Source organism: Mustelus asterias, chromosome 11 (genome assembly GCF_964213995.1).
Source record: "Mustelus asterias chromosome 11, sMusAst1.hap1.1, whole genome shotgun sequence".
In the NCBI taxonomy this organism is placed as follows: Eukaryota; Metazoa; Chordata; class Chondrichthyes; order Carcharhiniformes; family Triakidae; genus Mustelus; species Mustelus asterias.
In genome coordinates, this window is record NC_135811.1 from 4,826,257 (window position 1) to 4,848,853 (window position 22,597).

Sequence of the window (22,597 nt, forward strand, 5' to 3'; positions counted from 1 at the left end):
CCGGGTGCTCCGGTTTCCTCCCACAGTCTGAAACATGTGCAGGTTAGGGTGGATTGACCCCAACAGGCGCCAGAGTGTAGCGACTAGGGGAATTTCACAGTAACTTCATTGCAGTGTTAATGTCAGCCTTACTTGTGACTAAGAAATAAACTTTAGTTCTCAAGCTGCTGTAAATCCAGAACCTTATTCAGATACAGACCGGCTCACTGACCTACACTGGCTCCCGGTTCACGAAGCAACAAGGTTCGAAAATGCTCAATCTTATTTCCAAAATTCTCCATTACCTCCCCTCCCCTCACCCTGCCCCCAAGTCTGCAATCGATCTCCAGCCCCGCAATACTCTGAAATCCCTGCGATCTCCTCCAGTGCCAGAGCGTTCATGAGGGTAGGGAAGGCATTGGCTTTGTGGTATTATCACTGGACTAGTAATCCAGGGCAAGAGCTGGTGACATGTGTTCAAATCCCACCACAGGCAGATGGTGACAAGTGATTTTAATGAAATTTGGAAATAAAAGTCCATTGATGACCATGTTACCATTGTTGATGTTGTAGAACTAATCGCCAATGTCCTTTAGGGAAAGAAATCTGTCATCCTTACCTGGTCTGGCCTACATGTGGCTCCAGAGCCACATCAATGTGGTTGACTCTCAAATGTCCTCTGAAATGGAGGTCGGTTAGTGATGGGAATAAATACTGGCCCAGCCAGCAATGCCCACATCCCATAAAATGAATAATAAACTAAAGATACTGAGAACAAGACAGAGGAGGATGGGAGAGATGCAGGGCCAAGAGAGATATAAATCTAGGCCAGTGCTTGTGTGTTTGATGTTTTTGATTTGTTTGGTTGTGAACACAGATTTATTTTAAATCACTTTGCAGTGTCTCCATGTCCCGAGGAATGTTCACAACCTCAGGTGTGTTGATCTTTCTGTGTCAAAGATTACTGAATGCACAATATGTCACAGCACAGCAAAGTGGCCAGCCATTCGGCCCATCTTGTCTGTTCTGGCAGGTCTTTGCTTTCCCCGTATTTCTGCAACTCTCACTGGTTTGAGTGTCTCTCCATTTCCCTTTGGAAGCTGCAGCTGTCTAGATTCATCTTGGGGCAGATCATCCAGCTGTGTGCATTTCTACATAACCGCAGGGTGCGTTCAGTGTCTAATATATTTCTTTATTTATTTATTGGTGTCTCAAGTAGGCTTACATTAACGCTGCAATGAAGTTACTGTGGAAATCCCCGAGTCGTCACACTCCGGTGCCTGTTCGGGTACACTGAGGGAGAATTTAGCATGGCCAATGCACCCTATCCATCTGCCATTTCTGGGCAAAGAAATGGCAGATGGAGTTCAATCCTGATAAATGCGAAGTGATGCATTTTGGTAGAACTAACGTAGGGGGGAGCTATACGATAAATGGCAGAACCATAAAGGGTGTAGATACGCAGAGGGACCTGGGTGTGAAAGTCCACAGATCCTTGAAGGTGACGTCACAGGTGGAGAAGGTAGTGAATAAGGCATATGGCATGCTTGCCTTTATAGGACGGGGCATAGAGTATATAAATTGGGGTCTGATGTTGCAGTTGTATAGAACGTTGGTTCGGCCGCATTTGGAGTACTGCGCCCAGTTCTGGTCGCCACGCTACCAGAAGGACGTGGAGGCTTTAGAGAGAGTGCAGAGGAGGTTTACCAGGATGTTACCTGGGGTTTAGTTATGAGGAGAGATTGGGTAAACTGGGGTTGTTCTCACTGGAAAGACGGAGGATGAGGGGTGACCTAATAGAGGTGTATAAAATTATGAAAGGCATAGATAGGGTGAACGGTGGGAAGCTTTTTCCCAGGTCAGTGGTGACGTTCACGAGGGGTCATAGGTTCAAGGTGAGTGGGGAGAGGTTTAAGACGGATATCAGAAGGACGTATTTTACACAGAGGGTGGTGGGGGCCTGGAATGCGCTGCCGGGCAAGGTGGTGGAGGCGGACACACTGGGAACGTTAAAGACTTATCTAGATAGCCACATGAACGGAGTGGGAATGGAGGGATACAAAAGAATGGTCTAGTTTGGACCAGGGAGCGGCGCGGGCTTAGAGGGCCGAACGGCCTGTTCCTGTGCTGTATTGTTCTTTGTTCTAACCAGCACGTCTTTCAGACTGTGGGAGGAAACCGGAGCACCCGGAGGAAACCCACGCAGACACGGGGAGAAGGTGCAGACTCCGCACCGACACCGACCTAAGCCGGGGATCGACCCCGGGTCCCTGGCGCTGTGATATCCTGGGGTCAACCAATCTGGTCAGAATCATCTAGCACAGGGGAGGCCATTCAGTCCCAAGTGCTATCCCACTCGACACTGTCCCCACTGCCTTGCAAACCTTCCCACTTCCACTGCTTGCTTCTCTTTTGAAGATTACACAGCTTCTGGAGAGAGTGATGGAGTGGTTAGGGAGGGAATTCCAGAGCTTTAAGGTCTTGACAGCTGGAGGCACGGCTGCTAAAATACCACTGTACCGCCCCCCCCCCCCCCCCCCCCCCCCCCAGCCTGTCAGATAACTGTGAATCTGTGTGCGTGACAGTGTGGGTCATCACAGCACTCCTGCAATAAGAAAGACCTTGTATTTTTAACAGTGCCATCTGTAATCTCGGGACCTCTAGCAATGTGCTTTACAGTGAATTAAACACTTAGTACGGACACAGCTGGGACCCACACCCCCAAGATCTCCACATGCCTCCAACTGGGGCCTTTTCGTGTATCTTCCGCTCCCTTTATAGAATGGGTTTGATGGGTTCAATGGTCTATTCCCTATGTCTGTAACCTCCTGCAACACTCTGGGATCTCTGCACTCCTCCAATTCTGCACCCCCCCCCCCCCCCTCCCCATGCCCCCTCCGCAAACCCTGGATTTAATCGCTCCCCCCCACAACACGTTGGTGGCCGTGCGTCCAGCTGTCAAGACCTTAAAGCTGTGGTATTCCCTCCCGAACCGCCTCCATCACTCTCTCCAGAAGCTGTGTAATCTTCAAAAGAGAAATAAGCAGTGGAAGTGAGAAGGTTTGCAAGGCAGTGGGGACAGTCTCGAGTGGGACTAATGGATAGCAGCTTTGGGCTGAATGGCCTCCCCTGTGCTGGATGATTCTGACCAGATTGGTTGACCCTAGGGTATGACAGGTTTGCTCAGAAGTGACACGGAGTTGGAGAAAAGGCAGCTAGTGTGATTGAGTGATGTTAATCTCTCCGACTCTGGGACACAGTGTTCCAGCCTCCTTGTTGATGACAGGCTGCTTTTGAAATCTGAGCTGTAAAGCAAGCCTCATTCCTGCACTTTGTATTCATCAGGTATAATTCAGTCTTCGAATCCCAACCCCCACTCCCCGCTCACAGCAGGAAATGAAGGGCCAACTTTGTGGTTTTAATATATCTAGTTGCATCACTTGTTTGTACGATGTAGGTTAAGTGTGCGGTAGATCGTGCCGTAGTGGTTATGTCACTGGACTAGGGCGGCACGGTGGCACAGTTGTCAGCACTGCTGCCTCACAGCGTCAGGGACCCGGGTTCGATTCCCAGCTTTGGGTCACTGTCTGTGTGGAGTTTGCACGTTCTCCCCGTGTCTGCGTGGGTTTCCTCCCATTGTCTGAAAGACGTGCTGGTTAGGGTGCATTGGCCGTGCTAAATTCTCCCTCAGTGTACCCGAACAGGCGCCGGAGTGTGGCAACGAGGGAATTTTCACAGTAACTTCATTGCAGTGTTAATGTAAGCCTACTTGTGACACTAATAAATAAATAATAGTAATCCAAGGACCCAGGATAATGTCCTGGGGACTCGGTTTTGAATCCCACCGCGGCGGATAATGAATTTTGAGTTCAATAAAAATCTGGAATTAAAAGTCTAATGATGACCCTGAAACATCATCAATTGCTGTGCGTCTGGAGTCACATGTAGGCCAGACCGGGTAAGGACGGCAGATTTCCTTCCCTAAAGGACAGTAGTGAACCAGATGGGTTTTTCCGACAATCGGCAATGGTTTCATGGTCATCAGTAGACTTTTAAATCATTTAAATATCCTCAGGAACAGCCGAGCAAACCACTATTGAGGGATGGACAGTAAAAGCTGACCAGCCAATGATGTCCATATCCCATTTAGGAACTTTTTAAAAATAGCCCATCGTCAAAAGCCCTCACCAACAGAACTCTTAACTCCTCACATCATCATATGGGGAGGCGATGGCCTAGTGGTATTAGCGCTAGACTATTAATCCAGAAACACAGCTAATGTTCTGGGGACCCGGGTTCGAATCCCGCCACGGCAGACGGTGGAATTTCAATTCAATAAAAAAAATCTGGAATTAAGAATCTACTGATGACCATGAAACCATTGTCGATTGTCGGAAAAACCCATCTGGTTCACTAATGTCCTTTAGGGAAGGAAGTCTGGTCTGGCCTACATGTGACTCCAGAGCCACAGCAACATGGTGGACTCTCAACTGCCCTCCACGGGTAACTAGGGATGGGCAACCAGCGACGCCCATGTCCCACGAATGAATAATAGAAAAGAAATGATCATCTCTGGACCTTGTCCATTCCTCGCCCTCTTCACTATTGGTGGTTGTGTTTGGGTCTTAGCCTCTGGAATTCTCTCCCTAAACCTCTCTCCTACATTGAAGAATCTCCTTGGAACTCTATGGTCTTAGTCTCTGACATTGTCTTATGTAGCTCATTGTCTAATTCTGTCAGGTAGCGCCCCAGTGAATCCTGGGATGCTTTGCCACATTGAAGGGGCCTGAGGGTCTTCATTGGCCAGAAACTGTAGTGGGCCAACCACAGATGCTGAGAGTGTGGGAATCCCGTGATGAGTCACTCACCTTCTGACGCCTAAAAATCATCCTCGCCCTCGGCAAAAAAGATTTGCATTGCCGTAGCGTCTTTCACTTCATCCTGAAATCCGAAAGCACTTTTATAGCCAATTAACTGCATTTGAAAGATGTGCGGGTTAGGTGGATTGGCCATGCTAAAATTGACCCTAGTGTCAGGGGGATTAGCAGGTTAAATGTGCGGGGTTACGGGAGTAAGGCCTGGGTCGGTACAGATCTGATGGGCCGAATGGCCCCCTTCTGTACTGTAGGATTCTATGAAATGCCGGTGTAATGTGGGAAACATAGTGGTTACTTTTTGCACAGCATGATCCCACAAGCCATGATGCGATAGTGGCCATGTCAGCTGTTGATTGAGTGCTGAGTATCAATCAGGAAACCAGGTAGAGTTTCCCTCCCCTTCAAAATAATTCCGTAGACTTTTTTTATGTTGACTTGGAGAAGGATAGGCCTCAGAATGGGATATCAGCCTGAATTATGTGCTCGAGCCTCCGGAGTGAGACTTGAATTCAAACCCTCAACCTCTAGAACAAAGAACAGTACAGCACAGGAACAGGCCCTTCAGCCCCCCAAGTCTGCACCGATCATATTCCCATAACTAAACTAAAACCGTACGCACTTATGGAATCGTATCCTTCCATTCCCATCCTATTCATGTATTCGTCTAGTTGCCCATTAAATGCCGCAATCGTACCTGCTCCCACCCCCTCCCCGGGCAGCGCGTTCCAGACATTCACCACCCTCTGTGTAAAAAACTTGCCTCGCACATCTCCTCTAAACTTTTCCCCATGCACCTTAAACCTATGTCCCCGAGTACTTGACTTTCCTACCCTAGGAAAGAGCATCTGATTATCCACCGAGAAGGACAAGGGCGGATACCTGGGAACACCACCACCTGCAAGTTCCCCTCCAAGCCACTCACCATCCTGATTTGGAAATATATCGCCGTTCCTTCACTGTCTCTGGATCGAAATCCTGGAACTCCCTCCTGAACAGCACTGTGGGTGTACTTGCACCACGTAGACTCTAGCGGTTCAAGATGGTGGCTCACCAACCCCTTCTCAAGGGGCAATTAGGGATGGGCAATAAATACTGGCCTGGCCAGCAATGCCCACATCCTATGATAGAATTCTGAATATCACTTGCGATGGATTAATTTCCTGCTCCCAGTTATCTCTGGCTCCCTCCCCCTTCCCGAGGATTTATCCTTGCCCACCCCCCCTTCCTGGTTCTCATCTACATGCTACCACTGGTGACATCATCCGAAGGCACAGGGTCAGGGTTCATGTACAGCGACAACACCCAGTTCTATCTCCCCAATACCTCGCCTCTCCCCAGCCCTCCAAGGCTGCTCAGAATTTATCCGGCCTCCAGGACTGGATGAGCAGAGTGTTGCTGTAATTAAATATTGGGAAGACTGCAGCCATTGTTTTCGGTGCCAACTCCAGACTCTGAACCCGAGTGACCGAGTCCAACCCCCTCCCTGGCGACAGTCTGAGGCTAAACCAGTCTGTTCACAACTTTGGTGTCACATTTGTCCCTGGGGATGACACCGTCACTCACTGGCTATTTCCACCACCCTCGAACACCAGCCCAACTTTACCCCTGTCTTAGCTATTCTGCTGCTGAAACCTTCACCCATACCCTGCCTAACTCTAGACTCATCTGAAAGTTTGGCCAGAGGTAGGTTTAGAAAAAGGGTTCAGGGAGGGAATTCCAGAGCTGAGGGACATTGAATACAGGAGTTGGGACGTCTTGTTGAAGTTGTACAAGACATTGGGAAGGCCACACTTGGAATACTGTGTCTTATCTTATCCCAAAGGTAGGGGAGTCTAAAACAAGAGGGCATAGGTTTAAGGTGAGAGGGAGAGATACAAAAGGGTCCAGAGGGGCAATTTTTTCACACAGAGGGTGGTGAGTGTCTGGAACAAGCTGCCAGAGGTAGTAGTAGAGGTGGGTACAATTTTGTCTTTTAAAAAGCGTTTCGACAGTTACATGGGTCAGATGGGTATAGAGGGATAAGGGCCAAATGCGGGCAATTGGGACTAGCTTAGTGGTAAAAAAAAAGGGCGGCATGGACAAGTTGGGCGAAGGGCCTGTTTCCATGCTGTAAACCTCTATGACTCTCCATGTTCCATCCTCTGTCAGCTTGAGGTCATCCAAAACTCTGCTGCTCCATGCCTTAACCCACGTCTTGTTCCCCTACCACCCCTTGTGCTCAGAGTGCCAGATAGATCGATTCTCATCCTCGTATTTAAACCTTCCATGTTCTCACCCCTCCCAAGCTCTGTCATCTCCTCTGCCCCTCCTCCCCACCACCCCGAGATCTCTGCGATTTTCTAATTCTGGCCTCCTGGGCATTCCCGCCACTCGTAGCCATTCCTGCAGTGAAAGCTCTGGAATTCCCCCTCGAGATCTCTCCACCTCAACTTTATAGCAATCCTTAAAACCAAACTCTTTTTTGGTCACCTGACCGACTATCTCTTTGTGACTTGGTGTGGTATCTTGTTTTACAATGCTGTTGAGTATGTGTAGGGTGTTGTATAAATCCACTGCCATCTTTGAATATATTCCTTTCCAAGTGACCTGTGCCCAGCGCCCAGAGAGAAACTCCTCCGCAAGAACATGGGGATAGCTTGCAGCCCTTCCATTCAGTGTACACATGGCGTGGCGGTTAGCGTGACGGTTAACTGGCTATCCAATGTTGACCGTCAGACTGTTCCCATGTGAACAAACACATCCATCCGCCCAGCCGTGTGAGGTGTGCTGCCAAACTGACCCTGTTATCAGTTCCAATTGCTGGTCTTATCTTGACAGCTGGGTGCTGCAGTTAGACTCTGAGACCTGGGCATGTGCCAGTCCACACGGCAGGTAATTCCCTGTGTGGCTGGGGGAAGTTAGTTGATTGCTGCTATCGTACTGTATCAGTCTGCGTGGAATGTTCCAGATCAGGGAATAATAAGGGTGCAAAGGTCTTTGAGATGGTTGGATTGGATGAGTCAGTGTGGGGTACAGTTGAAGAAGGTGAGAAGCCATTGAAGCAGTCAGATTGGTCTTTGGTGCTTGATGATTCCATAGAATCCTACAGTGCAGAAGGAGGCCATTCAGCCCATCGCACCTGCACCGACCACGATCCCACCCAGGTCCTATTGTAATCCACATATGCTAATCCCCTGATACTAGGATCAATTTAGCATGGCCAATGCACCTAACCCGCACATCTTTGGAGTGTGGGAGGAAACCGGAACACCCAGAGGAAACCCACACCGACACGGGGAGAACGTGCAAACTCCACACACAGTGACCCAAGCCGGGAATCGAATCTGAGTCCCTGGCGCTGTGAGGCAGCAGCGCTAACCACTGTGCCACCGTGCCACCCTTGAAAGTGGGATTGAGAGTGGGTTTTACTCATTAACCCGCGCTGACTCACAATCCGGCAGCCTTCAATTGGAAAGTTCTCAGAGTGATCCTCAAGTCCCTCCCACACATCGCATCACCCCCCCCTGGCCCCGCCACACACACAAGTCCCGACAAAGCTCAGCATCGAGTGTTTATTGTGGGAGAGCGTTGCAAACCTCCACCACTCCTTGTGTGACGGAATGCTTCCTAATTTCTCTCTTCACTCTGATTTTAAGGTCATGTCCTCTTGTCCTCAGCACTGAAACAGCCGGAGAATTGGATGGTTACAATACCAGGCTGGCAATCCAGGGAATATGAGTGGCACAGTGGTTAGCACTGCTGCCTCACAGCACCAGGGACCCGGGTTCGATTCCTGGCTTGGGTCACTGTCTGTGTGGAGTCTGCACATTCTCCCTGTGACTGCGTGGGTTTCCTCCCACAGTCTGAAAGATGTGCCGGTTAGGTGGATTGGCCGTGCTAAATTCTCCCTTAGTGTTCAAAGACATGTAGGTTGGGGGGATTAGCGGGGTACATGCGTGGGGTTACAGGGAGATGATCTGGGTGGGATGCTCTGTTGGATAGTCATTGTAGATTCAATGGGCCGAATGGCCTTCTGCAATGTAAGATTCTATGAAATCCGACCGTGCAAATGGAAAAGGGAAAGACTTGTATTTCTATAGCACCTGTCCCATCCTCAATGTCCCAAAGCCCTTTCCAGCCAATGAAAGATACAGTATTTGAAATGTAGTCACTGTGCATCACTGATACACAGTAAGATCCCACAAACAGTAACAGGATGATGACCAGTTAATTTCTGATGTTGATTGAAGGATAAATATCGGCCGGGACACCGGGGGCAACTCCCCCACTCTTCTCTGAAATTAGTGTCACGGGACCTTTTACATTTACCAGAGAGGATCTACAGGGATCAGTTTGACGGTTCATCTGAAAGGGGACAGGCTGACAGTGCAGCACTCCCACAGTACTGCACCGAGTGTGTATGCCTGACAGTGCAGCACTCCCACAGTACTGCACCGAGAGTGTATGCCTGACAGTGCAGCACTCCCACAGCACTGCACCGAGTGTGTATGCCTGACAGTGCAGCACTCCCACAGCACTGCACCGAGTGTGCACACCTGACAGTGCAGCACTCCCACAGCACTGCACCGAGTGTGCACACCTGACAGTGCAGCACTCCCACAGCACTGCACCGAGTGTGCACACCTGACAGTGCAGCACTCCCACAGTACTGCACCGAGTGTGCACACCTGACAGTGCAGCACTCCCACAGTACTGCACCGAGTGTGTATGCCTGACAGTGCAGCACTCCCACAGTACTGCACCGAGTGTGCACACCTGACAGTGCAGCACTCCCACAGTACTGCACCGAGTGTGTATGCCTGACAGTGCAGCACTCCCACAGCACTGCACCGAGTGTGCACACCTGACAGTGCAGCACTCCCACAGTACTGCACCGAGTGTGCACACCTGACAGTGCAGCACTCCCACAGTACTGCACCGAGTGTGTATGCCTGACAGTGCAGCACTCCCACAGCACTGCACCGAGTGTGCACACCTGACAGTGCAGCACTCCCACAGTACTGCACCGAGTGTGTATGCCTGACAGTGCAGCACTCCCACAGTACTGCACCGAGAGTGTATGCCTGACAGTACGCCTGACAGTGCAGCACTCCCACAGTACTGCACCGAGTGTGTATGCCTGACAGTGCAGCACTCCCACAGTACTGCACCGAGTGTGCACACCTGACAGTGCAGCACTCCCACAGTACTGCACCGAGTGTGTATGCCTGACAGTGCAGCACTCCCACAGTACTGCACCGAGAGTGTATGCCTGACAGTACGCCTGACAGTGCAGCACTCCCACAGTACTGCACCGAGTGTGTATGCCTGACAGTGCCGCACTCCCACAGCACTGCACCGAGTGTGTATGCCTGACAGTGCCGCACTCCCACAGCACTGCACCGAGTGTGCACACCTGACAGTGCAGCACTCCCACAGCACTGCACCGAGAGTGTACGCCTGACAGTGCCGCACTCCCACAGCACTGCACCGAGTGTGCACACCTGACAGTGCCGCACTCCCACAGCACTGCACCGAGAGTGTACGCCTGACAGTGCCGCACTCCCACAGTACTGCACCGACAGTGTACGCCAGGATTCTGAGTCGGTGGTGTGTGAGAGTGACCCCTGGCTGATTAAGGTCGTTGAGGCTGATGGATGCGTTTGGTGTTGGGCCGCCATTTTAAAGGTTTATTTTGAAGTTGAAATGTCTAATACTAGGGGCATGCAGTTCAGTGAGGGGGAAAGTTCAAAGGAGATGTGAGGGGCAAGTTCTTTTTTACACAGAGGGTGGTAGGTGTCTGGAACATGCTGCCAGGGGTGGTGGTGCAGGCGGATACCATCGGGGCGTTTAAGGGCTTTTAGATAAGCACATGAATATGCAAGGAATAGAGGGATATGGACCAAGGGAAGGCAGAAGGGATTAAGAACATAAGAACTAGGAGCAGGAGTAGGCCATCTGGCCCCTCGAGCCTGCTCCGCCATTCAATAAGATCACGGCTGATCTTTTACCAAAAGAGAAAATGCTGGAAAATCTCAGCAGGTCTGGCAGCATCTGGAAGGAGAGAAAAGAGCTGACGTTTCGAGTCCAGGTGACCCTTTGTCAAAGCTAAAAGGCAGAGAAAGTGGGAGATATTTACACTGCGGGGGAGGGAATGAAAGATGCGTCATAGCCACAGAAACCAGGGGAAAGGCTGCTAATGGCAGTCCCTAGAGAGAATAGAAGGTGTGAATGGCCAAATGGCAGAGAAGCTAAAATCAGAGGGTAAACTGTGACAGGTGATGATTTTATGGCTGATCTTTTCGTGGACTCAGCTCCACTTACCCGCCCGCTCACCATAATTCCTTTACTGTTCAAAAATTTATCTATCCTTGCCTTAAAAACATTCAATGAGATAGCCTCAACTGCTTCACTAGGCTGGGAATTCCACAGATTCACAACCCTTTGTGTGAAGAAGTTCCCCCTCAACTCAGTCCTAAATCTGCTCCCCCTAGTTCTAGCTTCACCCTAAGATTAATTCCAGTTTAATTTGGCGTCATGTTTGGCACAACATTGTGGGCCGAAGGGCCTGTTCCTGTGCTGTATCGGTCTATGTTCTGCGTATAATCGAATCTGGATGCCTGCCTCTCACTTACCATAGTGTCAAACTCTCTGTCAGTGGAATACACTGTTTTTTTCAGAGCTTGTTACACCGTGTCAAACCGGTTTGAATTCTGTGCTTCTCTGGGAGGGTCTGAGGTGACTGTGTGGAACCTCCAGAGATCTGTCTGGAATTCAAAGGATGGGATATCAAGTGGACAATAAAATCTGGAACTGGAATCTCTGCTCTAGGCATTGAGTGATTCTCGACATTGTGGGAGCTATTGGCTGTCAAAGTCAAGCCCCCCTGAAGCTGACACTCTCAGTGCTGTACTGAGGGAAGTGCTGCACTGTCAGAAGTGCTGTCTTTCAGGTGAAATGTTAAGGATCCCCACTCCTCTCTCAGGCGGATGTAAAAGATCCCACACTTGCTGTTTAGCAAAAGAGAAAGGAAGTTCTTCCTGATTCCCCCAACCTTGAACCAATCATCTGATCATTTATTTCATTGCTCCTTGTGGGATCTTGCTGTGCAATTTGGCTGCCGTGTTTTCTGCATTACAGCGGTGACTACACTTCAGAGGTACTTGCTTGGGTGTTGCAAGGCGCTATATCATTGCAAGTTTCTTTCGTTTTGCTGTCCCAGTTTAAGGCACGGCCAACTCGACATGTTCCGTTTTATACAGCTCCTATAACCCGGCTTTATAGCAGCAATCATTAAATCACAGAGAGGCTCAGGGAGCGAGTTATGGGGGAGGGTCGGGGGGGCGGGAGGGGGCGGCAGGGAGTTACAGTGAAGAGGAGAGGGCAAGGACATGGAGGGATTTAAACGCAAGGGTGAGATTTTTAGAAACAAGGCCCCGAGGAAGTCAGTGAAGGTCAGGGAGGACACGGCGAGCAGGTACAGGATTGGACACTTTGAAATCCAAATCTGGGGCGTCCCGGATCCATCTGGAAAAGAGGGATTGCACGAGGATAAGTGATTTTGGTGACTGGGTCAGAGAGGCCTCGATGAACGATGATCCTGGGGCCTGTGGGGAGTGGTAAATGCTGAGGCCTGGGGGGGGAGTGACCATCCTGAGGCCTGGGCGGGAGTGACCATCCTGAGGCCTGGGGGGGAGTGACCATCCTGAGGCCTGGGGGGGAGTGACCATCCTGAGGCCTGGGGGGGAGTGACCATCCTGAGGCCTGGGGGGGAGTGACCATCCTGAGGCCTGGGGGGAGTGACCATCCTGAGGCCTGGGGGGGAGTGACCATCCTGAGGCCTGGGGGGGAGTGACCATCCTGAGGCCTGGGGGGGAGTGACCATCCTGAGGCCTGGGGGGGAGTGACCATCCTGAGGCCTGGGGGGGAGTGACCATCCTGAGGCCTGGGGGGGAGTGACCATCCTGAGGCCTGGGGGGGGAGTGACCATCCTGAGGCCTGGGGGGGAGTGACCATCCTGAGGCCTGGGGGGGAGTGACCATCCTGAGGCCTGGGGGGGAGTGACCATCCTGAGGCCTGGGGGGGAGTGACCATCCTGAGGCCTGGGGGTAAAACGGATAAAAGCAAATTACTGCGGATGCTGGAATCTGAAACCAAAAGAGAAAATGCTGGAAAATCTCAGCAGGTCTGGCAGCATCTGTAGGGAGAGAAAAGAGCTGACGTTTCGAGTCCAGATGACCCTTTGACAACGCTTTGCCAGACTTGCTGAGATTTTCCAGCATTTTCCCTTTTGGTCTGAGGCCTGGGGCTGGTTAATCACCCTGAGGCCTGTGGGGGAAGGGGGCGGGGACGGGGGGGGTGAACACCCTGAGGCCGGCGGGGCGGGGGAATGGGGGGGAGGGGTGATCACCCTGAGGCCGGCGGGGCGGGGGAATGGGGGGGAGGGGTGATCACCCTGAGGCCGGCGGGGCGGGGGAATGGGGGGGACGGGTGATCACCCGAGGCCTGGGGGGGGCAGGGGGATGGGTGATCACCCCGAGGCCTGGGGGGGCAGGGGGATGGGGGGGGATGGGTGATCACCCCGAGGCCTGGGGGGGCAGGGGGATGGGGGGGAGGGGTGATCACCCCGAGGCCTGGGGGGGCAGGGGGAGTGAGAGAAGTGAAGATTAATGAATGAATTTCTCATCGTCCTGTCGCTAGGTTCTGAACTCCAGGTTTTCCGAGGCTCTGCCCAGCCTCAGTTTCTGCTCCATGGAAATCACTCTGTCTCTCACTGGCTTCCCATTCATTCAAATGCTAATGTAACCTCTCCAAAAGTGGCTTGTGTTTGAGGCCAGGGAGAGATGGGGCAGGGGCGGGGTAGCTGGTGGTGGTAAACCATTTCTAAGACGGTCAGTCACCAGTACAAAAAAATCCACAGCCTTGTACATCATTACAGTCTCAGAATAGGAGAGACAGGGACTCTGGCTAGTGTGGAACAGGGGGATTCAACTCAAATCTGGGGCATGATTTGCACCAGGTAAGAGAAAAATAGCGGGGTGTGTGTGTGTATCTGTGTGTTGGTGTGTCAGTGGGTGTCCGGGTGTGTGTGGTGGGAGGTGGAATATCTATTTTGTGAGTGTGTGTGTGCACAGTGAGGAGGAGGGGCACCTAACCTCTTTCCCCCCCCCCCCCCCCCCCTCCTTTATCCCAATCTTTGTCCAAACAAATCTGCTTCCATCTACTTTTTACTCGATTCCCCTGTCTCCCGGCAACCGTGTAATCTGTCTCACTTGTACCTCCGCCCTCAGCATTGTGATTGGTGACAGAATTTTAAACCATTGCTGCCAGCCTGCCCCCTTCCACCCCTGGAACTCTCCCCACCCCCCCCCCCTGCCCCACCCCCACCCCCCCCCACGGAACTCTCCCCACTCTCCAAAGCCTCTTCACAAGTTGATTCTAAGACTCTTATTAGGTTTGATTTGATTTATTATTGTCACATGTATTAACATACAGTGAAAAGTATTGTTTCTTGTGCGCTCTACAGACAAAGCATACCGTTCATAGAGAAGGAAAGGAGAGGGTGCAGAATGTAGTGTTGCAGTCATAGCTAGGGTGTAGAGAAAGATCAACTTTATGCAAGGTAGGTCCATTCAAAAGTTTGATGGCAGCAGGGAAGTTCTTGAGTCGGTTGGTACATGACCTCAAACCTTTGTATCTTTTTCTCGATGGAAGAAGGTGGAAGAGAGATTGTCCGGGGTGCGTGGGGGTCCTTGATTACGCTGGCTGCTTTGCTGAGGCAGCGGGAAGTGTAGACAGAGTCAATGGATGGGAGGCTGGTTTGCGTGATGGATTGGGCTACATTCACGGCCTTTTGAGCCATGGCTCAGGGGGAGCTCTCTTGCCTTCGGGTCAGAAGGTTGTGGGTTCAAGTCCCACTTCAAAGGCTTGAGCCAGCGCTCCCGCTGCAGCACTGAGGGAGTGCTGCATTGTCAGAGGTGCCATCATTCAGATAACATGTTAATCTGAAATTCTGTTGCCCTCTGAGGTGGAGGTAAAAATTCAACGGTCACTATTGGACAAGTGGGGGAGTTCTCCTGGGATCTGGGGCAATATTTGTTTGTGAATCAACATTCCTTCACAAGATGATTGGGTAATGGATCTCCTTACTGTTTGTGGGATCTTGCTGTGTACAGATTGGCTGCCTTGTTTCTCATGAACAATGGCCACACTTCCCTTCAGAAGGTATTCCATTGGCAGCAAAGCATTTTTGGATGTTCTAAAGGCACAATAGCAATGCAAGATCCTTGTTTTATTCACTGCGATGAACAGCATGGTTAACCAGCCAGAGATCACACTCAGCCTCTGCTCCTCATGAGTTAGACCCTGTATCAGATCGCCAGGCTCTGTGGACTGGCAGCTCATTATCAGTTCCCGGAGACTGTTCAGTCCTGAGATTCCAGTTCTATTGTAGACATCAGTGAGTGAAATTATCCAACACTTGGCTTCATCCGAGGAGGACGGGATTGAGAAAGGGAGAATGCCTTGCATAACGCACCATGAATTACTGACTATAATTAGAGCAACATGCTGCGGATGCTGGAGATCCGAAATGGAAACTGAAAATACTGGAAAATCTCAGCAGGTCTGGCAGCATCTGTGGCGAGGGAATCAGAGTTAATGGGCGGGATTTTATGACCTCACTCGCCCCGAAGCCATAAAATCCCTCCCGAGGTCAGCGGGCCATTCTGTGGTCCTAGCCCCTCGCCCGCTCCGATTCCTATGCCGGGCGGGACAGTAAAATTCCGGCCAATGTTTCGGGTCCGTACGACTCTTCTTCGGAACTTGCTTTTGTTTTTACTTGTTTGTGGAATGTGGGTGTCACTGGCTATTCCAGCGTTCATTGTGATGTGGAGATGCCGGCGTTGGACTGGGGTGGGCACAGTAAGAAGTCTCACAACACCAGGTTAAAGTCCAACAGGTTTATTTGGAATCACGAGCTTTCGGAGCGCTGCTCCTTCATCAGGTGAGTGATGAAGGAACAGAGCTCCCAAAGCTCGTGATTCCAAATAAACCTGTTGGATTTTAAACTGGTGTTGGGAGTATTTATTGCCCATCCCTAATTGCCCCTGAGACGGACAAGATGGCGCCGGAGTGAGGCAACTTCATGCAAGCTGTGCCCAGCATACCTTCCAATTCTATCTTTTATTCTCATTGCTTATAAAACTTCATTTAACTGTTTTAAACTCTCTAACAATGCTTTAATTCAATCTTGTACGTTAAGTTAATCTTTCTTTACACCCTAGCTATGACTGTAACAATACATTCTGCACACTCTCCTTTCCTTCTCTATGAACAGTATGCTTTATTTGTATAGCATGCAAGAAACAATATTTTTCACTATGTTAATACATGTGACACATCAAATCAAGGTGGTTGTGAGCTGCCTTCTTGAGCCGCTGCAGTCCATGTGGTGTAGGTATACCCACAGCACAGTTAGGGAGGGAGTTCCAGGATTTTGACCTAGTGACAATGAAGGAAGAATGATCCCTGGAATGAAGAGCTTGTCGTATGAGGAACGGTTTGAGGATTCTGGGTCTGTACTCGTTGGAGTTTAGAAGGATGAGGGGGGAATCTTATTGAAACTTACAAGATACTGCGAGACCTGGATAGAGTGGACGTGGAGAGGATGTTTCCACTAGTTGGAAAAACTAGAACTAGAGGGCACAATCTCAGGCTAAAGGGACGATCCTTTAAAACAGAGATGAGGAGGAATTTATTCAGCCAGAGAGTGGTGAATCTGTGGAACTCTGCTGCAGAAGGCTGTGGAGGCCAGGTCATTGAGTGTCTTTAAGACAGAGATAGATAGGTTCTTGATGAATAAGGGGATCAGGGGTTATGGGGAAAAGACAGGAGAATGTGTATGAGAAAAAAAATCAGCCATGATTGAATGGTGGAGCAGACTGGATGGACCAAGTGGCCTAATTCTGTTCCGATGTCTTATGATCTTAAGGAATGGCGATATATTTCCAAGTCAGGATGGTGAGTGGCTTGGAGGGGAAGTTGCAGGTGGTGGTGTTCCCAGGTATCTGCTGCCCTTATCCTTCTAGATGGTAGAGTCATGGGTTTGGAAGGTGCTGCCTTGGTGAGTTGCTGCAGTAGATGGTGCACACGGCTGCCACTGTTCGCTGTCAGTGGTTGGAGTGAATGTTTGTAGATGTGGTGCCAATCAAGCAAGCTGCTTTGTCCCGGATGGTGTTGAGCTTATTGAGTCTTGTTGGAGCTGCAACCATCCAGGCAAGTGGGGAGTATTCCATCACACTCCTGACTTGTGTCTCGTAGATGGTGGACAGGCTTTGGGGAGTCAGGAGATGAGTGACTTGCTGTTGTAGCCTCAGTATCTATATGAATGTGTTTGTTATATATTCTACTCGGTAAGTGCTTTGCTCGAAGGCAGCTCATTGGCCAGATTTGATCTCTAACAACACGATACGGCACAGAGAGAAATAATAACAGCAAAATACCACAGAGGTCGGAGATCTGAAATAAAAACAAAGCGCTGGAAATACTCAACAGGTCTGGCAGCATTTCTCTGTAAGAAGTCTCACAACACCAGGTTAAAATCCAACAGGTTTATTTGGTAGCAAATGCCATTTGCTTTCGGAGCGCTGCTCCTGCGTCAGATGGAGTCGAAATCTGCCCACTCCATCTGACGAAGGAGCAGCGCTCCGAAAGCTAATGGCATTTGCTACCAAATAAACCTGTTGGACTTTAACCTGGTGTTGTTCAAACTCTTACTGCAGATACCGGCAGCCAGACCTGCTGAGTTCTTGCAGCACTCTCTGTTCCAGTGTCACTGTGGGTAATGGGCCTGTACAGACTGGACACCGATCTCTGTGAACAAGGTGGATGATAGCCAGACTCATTAGAAGGTTTGATTTTATTGAGGGATTGGAGCATACAGAGTTTAGTCATAACAGGGGGAGAGAGCAGGGTGGGGGGGGAGGGTGCGGGGAGGGGGCACAGGGAGGGTGTGGAGCCATGCAGATGGGGGAGGGGTATGGAATCTCTACTTCATATTTGTGGACAACCATTCCTCCTTTCTGCCTACACGTTGTCTTTGAGAACAAAGGGATATTGAACTGTAGAAAACAGAAGAACCAGGAAAAGGCCATTCAGCCCCTCGAACCTGCTCTGCCATTCTATACAATCATGGCTGATCTCATCTCAGCCTCATCTCCATCTTCCTGCCGTTCTCAACAACCCTTCATCCTGTTACTGATTAAAAACCTGTCTATCTCCTCCTTAAATTTGTTTGTGTTCCAGCGTCCACTGCACTCTGGAGTAGAGAATTCCACAGATTCACCACCCTTTGAGTGGAGTAATTCCTTCTCATTTCTCTTTTAAATCTGCCCCCCACTCCCCCAGCCTGAAACTATGGCCTCTCGTTCCAGAATGCCCAACAAGGGGAAGCATCAGCTCTCTGTCTACCCTGTCAATCCCCTTCAACATCTTATATACCTCCATTAGATCTCCCCTCACTCTTCGAAACTCCAGTGAGTATCAGCCCAAACCGCTCAATCTCTCTTCATAAGGCACGTCACTCATCCCTGGAATCAACCGAGTGACCTTTCTCTGAACTGCCTCGAATGCATTTACATCCTTCCTCAAGTAAGGGACCAAAATGTGCAATAACATTTCCCCACTTTTATATTCTATTCCATTCGCTATAAATGCCAACATTCTATCTGCCTTCCTTATTACCTGCTGCACCTGCATACTAACTTTCTGCAAATCATGCACAAGGACACCCAGATCCCTCTGCACCAAAGCAGCTTGAAGTCTCTCTCCTTTTAGTTGCCTTTTCTATTTTTATGACCAAATTGGATAACCTCATACATTATCCACGTTAAATTCCATCTGCTAAATTTTGGCCCTCTCACCTAACATATCTATATCCATTTGTAACTTTATTTCTTCGTTGCAACTTCCTATTCCACCTATTTTAGTCTCACCTGCAAATTTGGCCACAGTACATTCCACCCCTGCATCCAAGTCATTAATATAGATTGTAAATAGCTGGGACCCAAGGACCAAACCCTGTGGCCCCCCCCTCACGAGTTACATATTGCAAACCAGAAAAAGACCCATTTATCCCGACATTCTGCCTTCTGTCAGTTAGCCAGTCTTCTTTCCAAGCTAATAAATTACCCCATACCCCATGTAACCTTACCTTCTGTGTGTCACCTTACCAAATGCCTAGAAGTCCAGATATTCAACATCCATAGGATCCCCATTATCCACTTGGCTTGTTACATCTTCGAAGGACTTCAGAAAATTAGTCAAACATGATTTACCCTTCATATAACCATGTTGACTCTGATGGATTGCTTTTGACTTTCCAAATGTTCCGTTACAATCCACTGTTCAGGAAGTAGTAACAGTTTCCCAACAACTGGGAAACCTCACTGACAAGCCTCACAATCCTGGCCCATTCCCATTATCCACTCCCGTGTGTGCACACGCACACACACATATACTCATGTGCACACACTCACACAAGCACCCCCCTGTGTACACATTCACACAAGCACATGGTTGAGTAGAAATCAGTGATTATTGATCAAAAATGTCAATTCTGGCAAGGCCCCTCTCTCTCTCTCTCTCTCTCTCTCTCGCGTGTGTGCGTGCGTCTCATCCCCTGAGATATAGGGTGGCACAGTGGTTAGCACTGCTGTCTCACAGCACAAGGGACCCAGGTTTGATTCCAGCCTTGCATGACTGTCTGTGCGGAGTCTGCACATTCTCCCCGTGCCTGCATGGGTTTCCTCCGGCTTCTCCGGTTTCCTCCCGCAGTCCAAAGATGTGCGGGTTAGGTAGATTGGCCATGCTAAATTGCCCCTTAGTGTCCCAAGGTGTGTCCATTAGGGGAATTAGCAGGGTAGCTATGTGGGGTTGCGGGGATAGGGTTGGGTGAGATGCTCTGTCGGAGAGTCGGTGCTGATTCGATGGGCTGAATGTCGGGATTCTATGATGAGTCGATGATGTTTGAGTGCTGTAAGCAGTCTGGCCTGGGGACTGGAGGCTGGACCTTTTCTCTGGGTGTGACTCAGCCGCACGTCACTTACTGAGGCTGGGAACAGTGAAACTGTGAGGTTAGAATGAGGAAGGAGGCCGTCTTAAGAATAACAATCTCTGTGGAGGAGGAGAATGAACTGGTTTACAGTTTCAGTGACTCACAAGGTGGTTAATCTCCCTGACAACAGGAGTATCAGTGAAGGTAGACAAGAGGGAAACCGCCTGCTGTTGTCATGGATACTGAGTGTGTACTGAGTGTGTGTGAGCTGCCGCTTGCACTCGGCGCCTTTGTGAGTCAGGGTCCCAGATGAAAAGGATAGCAACAATAATTTGCATTTACATAGCAACTTCAGTGCAAGAACATGTCCCAGGATGATTCATAGAAGCCACTTAAGGAGTTATTTGGGCAGGTGTCCAAAAGCTTAGTCAAGAAGGTAGATTTTGAGGAGAGTCTTAAAGGGAGTGAGGTAATGGGGGGGAATTCCAGGGTTCGAACAAAGAACAGTGCAGCACAGGAACAGGCCCCACCAAGCCTGCACCGGTCACATTGTCCTATCTGGACCAACCGCCTGTATCCCTCTATTCCCCATCTGTTCATGTGTCAATCCAGATAAGTCTTAAATGTCACTAACATGTCTGCCTCAACCACCTCACTTGGCAGTACATTCCAGGCCCCCACCACCCTCTGTGTCAAAATAAACTTCCCCCACACATCTCCTTTCCCCCCCACTTACCTTGAACTTATGCCCCCTTGTAAATAATACCAAATAAACCTGTTGGACTTTAACCTGTTTTGTGAAACTTCTTACTGTGTCCACCCCAGTCCAATGCCGGCATCTGCACATCCTTGTAATTGTCATTTCTGCCCTGGGGAAAAAGCTTCCAACTGTTCACCTTATCTGTACCCCTCATAACCTCTCGGGTCGCCCCTCAGTCTCCGTCTTTCCAGGGAGAACAACCCCAGTTTATTCAATCTCTCCTCATAGCTAATACCAGGCAGCATCCTGGTAAACCTTTTCTGTACTCCCTCTAAAGCCTCCCTCTGGTAGTGTGGTGACCAGAATTGGACACAATATTCCAAATGTGGCCTAACCAACGTTTTGTACAACTGTAACATAATTTGCCAACTTTTATACTCGATGCCCCAGTCAATGAAGGCAAACATGCCGTATGCTTTCTTCACCACCTTTTCCACCTGTGCTGCCACTTTTCAGGATCTGTGGACCTGTACTCCCAGATCTCTCTGTGCTCCCAGATCTCTCTCTCTGTGTGTCTATACTCCTGATGGTTCTGCCATTTATTTTATAGCTCCCACCTGAATTGGATCCACCAAAATGCATCACCTCGCAATTGTCCAGATTAAATTCCATCTGCCATTTCTCTGCCCAATTTTCCAGCCTATCTATATCCTGCTGTATTAGAACATAGAACATTACAGCGCAGTACAGGCCCTTCGGCCCTCGATGTTGCGCCGACCTGTGAAACCAATCTAAAGCCCCTCTAACCTACACTATTCCAATATCATCCATATGTTTATCCAATGACCATTTGAATGCTCTTAATGTTGACGAGTCCACTACTGCTGCAGGCAGGGCATTCCACGCCCTTACTACTCTCTGAGTAAAGAACCTACCTCCAACATCTGTCCTATATCTCTCACCCCTCAATTTAAAGCTATGTCCCCTCGTGTTAGCCATCACCATCTAAAGAAAAAGGCTCTCACTATCCACTATCTAATCCTCTGATCATCTTGTATGCCTCTATTAAGTCACCTCTTAACCTTCTTCTCTCGAACGAAAACAACCTCAAGTCCCTCAGCCTTTCCTCATACGATTTTCCCACCATACCAGGCAACATCCTGGTTAATCTCCTCTGCACCCTTTCCAACACTTCCACATCTTTCCTATAATGCGGCGACCAGAACTGTACGCAATACTCCAAGTTACGGTAGTGAGTTTTAAGGGGCGTCTTGACAAATACATGAATAGGATGGGAATGGAGGGATGTGGTCCCCTGAAGGGTAGGGGGCTTTAGTTCAGTTGGGCAGCATGGTCGGGTGCAGGCTTGGAGGGCCGAAGGGCCTGTTCCTGTGCTGTAATTTTCTTTATTCTTTGAGATTGAGGGGTGACCTGATAGAGGTTTACAACAATATGAGTGGCATGGACAGATGGATAGTCAGATGCTCTTTCCTAGGGCAGAAAAGTCAGGTACTGGGGGACATAGGTTTCAGGTGCGTGGGGAAAAGTTTAGAGGAGATGTGCGAGGGAAGTCTTTTTTACACAGAGGGTGGTGAATGTCTGGAATGCACTGCCCGGGGAGGGGGTGGGAGCAGGTACGATAGCGGCATTTAAGGGGCAATTAGATGAATACATGAATAGGATGGGAATGGAAGGGTACGGACTCTGTAAGTGCATATGGTTTTAGTTCAGGCAGGCATCATGATCGGCGCAGGCTTGGAGGGCCAAAGGGCCTGTTCCTGTGCTGTACTCTGTTCTTTATACTCTTCTCTGACAATCTTCATCACTATCCACAACTCCAGCAATCTTAGTATCATCCGCAAACTCGCTAATCAGACCAGGTACCAGTTTGGGGCCCAGACAACTAAAGGCCCGGCCACCAATGGTGGAGCAATTAAAGTTGTGGGTGATCAAGTGCCAGGGTTAGAGGAGTGATGATATCTCTGAGGAGTGGAGGATTGGACATCT

At 49.7% G+C, this 22,597-nt stretch overlaps 1 protein-coding gene across 2 annotated transcripts in view; it reads left to right on the forward strand.

Annotated features, from left to right (window-relative positions):
• The window catches only part of dnmbp (dynamin binding protein), a 62,435-nt gene that overhangs the window by 1,059 nt on the left and 38,779 nt on the right, over positions 1-22,597 (forward strand). The gene's annotated exons all lie outside the window — the stretch shown is intronic.